Here is a 2,828-nt window from a genome sequence, read left to right as displayed (position 1 = left end):
AAGGAAGCAGTCGAAATCAACATCAAGAACAGGAACTCGAATGCTAATTTGGATGCTGTCCTTGAGCTTTACGATAACATGGTCAATCTCCAAAAGGTTATTATCTACTAATCTTCTACTCTACCGTGTTAAAGGAGTTAGCTCTATTCGAATTTGGGATTCTTAGTATTATCGGAAACATGTCAAGTCAACTGCTCTGAGGAAGAACTCTATTCGAATTAGCATTCGAGTTGGTTTTGTTAGTTCCTGGGTAGAATAATCATGGAGTGTTGGTGACAAAGACTAGTTTTAGTCTTTGGCTAGATTTGAGAGATTGAATTGAAAATTTTTATTTTCTTTTCTTTTTTTTCATCGTCTCGGTTTAGCTAATCAACGAGATTGCAGATAGCAGGAAGTTGAGAGGCTTCGTGAGGAAAGAAACAACGTTGCAAAGAAGATGAAAGGGAAGCTGGAGCCATCTGAACGTGAGAGACTCGTAGAAGAAGGTAAATATGAGGAATCCATTTTGTTTGTCAGTCTGTCTTCTTTACTAGAAGATATAACAGAGTCTTTTCGACCTCAGGTAAAAGTCTCAAGGAAAGTCTTGTGTCTCTGGAAGAAGACCTCGTGAAGCTTAAAGATGAGCTGCAACATGTAGCACAGTCTATACCCAATATGACTCACCCTGATGTTCCTGTTGGAGGAGAGGATTCATCGGCAGTTAGAAAGGAGGTAGTTAGTTTGGTCATACCTCCCTGACCTGCTACATTGACTTTGGCTTTTTTTTTGCTGTGAAAGGTCTTTCTAAAAACAATTCATAATTTTCTTTCTAGGTTGGTTGTCGACGTGAGTTTAGTTTTCCAATCAAGGATCATCTTCAGCTTGGGAAGGATCTTGATCTCATTGATTTTGACTCTGCTGCAGAGGTATACTCTATTTCTTATTCATAGATACCAAAGCACACTTTATAGGTTAATGGATCACGGTTGACATCAATAGCCAACTATTCTTCATTACAACATATTGATCATCCTTTTTCTCAGTAAATTATTGGAGAAATGGGAGCAGCGGTTAATTTGTCTCCATATGTGCAATTGAATATTTTCTGTTCAAATTAGTAGAGTTCAGTTAAGTGGGTGAATGATAATCTCCTTCTATAAAGCAATAGATTGATGACCAAATTTTTTCGGTATAAATAATCAAGGAGAGGATTTGACGTAACTTCCTTGTTTATGTACACTCTTGCAGGTTAGTGGTTCGAAATTTTTCTATTTGAAGAATGAAGCAGTTTTATTGGAGATGGCCCTTCTTAATTGGACATTATCACAAGTCATGAAGAAGGGTTATACTCCCCTGACGACCCCTGAAATCGTGAGATCTTCTATCGTTGAGAAATGCGGTTTCCAACCTCGTGGAGATAATACTCAGGTTTCATCACTTGTGTGTTTACTCTAATTGATAAGTAAACCTTTTTGTTTGTTGTGTTTTTTTGCCAATGATGTTTCAGTTCTTCTGTATAGGTTTATTCTATAGATGGAACTGACCAATATCTCATTGGTACCGCTGAAATCCCCTTAGGAGGAATCCACATGGACTCTATTCTTCTTGAATCAGCATTACCTTTAAAATATATAGCATTCTCTCATTGCTTCCGTACTGAAGCAGGTGCAGCTGGCGCCGCCACCAAGTAAGTTAGAATAAAGTGTTTGTTCTATGAAGAGCATGTGTATGTTCTTTTGCTTTTTCTATATACATATAGGTCTTACTTAAGACACTCTCAATTCTTGAAGAGGTCTTTACCGCGTTCATCAGTTCAGCAAAGCAGAGATGTTCGTCATATGCCGACCTGAAGATAGTGAATTCTTCCACCACGAACTTATTCAGATTATTGAAGAGGATTTGTTCACTTCTCTAGGATTACACTTCAAGTAAGAAACTACATTTCGAACCTGATCTCTTTTCCCACCACAGTTTTTGTCTTCCGGAAATCTAACTTTTATCTTTGCAGAACACTGGATATGGCCCCAGCGGATTTAGGCGCTCCAGCTTACCGTAAGTTTGATATTGAAGCATGGGTGCCTGGTTTTGGACGATTTGGCGAGGTAATTAAAAAAAACTCTGTGTCGGACCACATCTTAGTTTCGCCTCTGAGCTTACTGTTCTAACTTATGAACTAGATATCAAGCGCATCGAACTGCACGGATTACCAAAGCCGGAGATTGGGAATACGATACCGCCCATCTGAACCACTTCAGACGGGTCTTAAGAAAGGCAAAGCGAACCTTCCAGCTACTAAGTTTGTGCACACTCTAAACGCAACGGCGTGTGCGGTCCCGAGGATGATGGTGTTTTTGCTGGAGAATTACCAGCAAGAAGATGGATCCGTGGTGATCCCTGAGCCTCTTAGGCCTTTCATGGGAGGCATCGAACTCATCAAACCGAAGCTCAAGTAGTTTTGATGATTAGCTCTTTGCAGTAAGCTCAATTTTATCTTCGTAAAATCGCAAAGAGCATTAATATGCAGCGTATTATATGCTTGTGCAGTTTGTGCTTCTGGTTTGTGAGATATGAAGAAGAAAATCTCAAAAATATTGTTGTGAATTTGTGATGATTCTTTATTGGTTCATTTGGTTTATGATTATTCTGTGAGTGTGAAGAGAGAATTAACTTTATTGGTTCATTTAGTTTCAATTGAACCGGTCACTGTACCAATCCAACTGAACCGGGGTCGTCGTTTGCTCACTCTTTTTACCCTACACTTGACAGTTGACGCACTCACTCACTCGTTTGGCACATTTGTTAAGAGTTTAGAGAGAGAGAGAGAGAGAGAGAGAGAGAGAGAGAGAGAG

General features: G+C 39.4%; 1 pseudogene; it reads left to right on the top strand.

The window, feature by feature from the left end:
• Nucleotides 1-2,657, top strand: part of LOC104703955 — a 3,703-nt pseudogene extending 1,046 nt beyond the window's left edge.

Source organism: Camelina sativa, chromosome 7 (assembly GCF_000633955.1).
Source record: "Camelina sativa cultivar DH55 chromosome 7, Cs, whole genome shotgun sequence".
NCBI classification, from domain to species: domain Eukaryota; kingdom Viridiplantae; phylum Streptophyta; class Magnoliopsida; order Brassicales; family Brassicaceae; genus Camelina; species Camelina sativa.
Note: the sequence above shows the minus strand (reverse complement) of the source record. Positions and strands in the feature narration are given on the sequence as shown.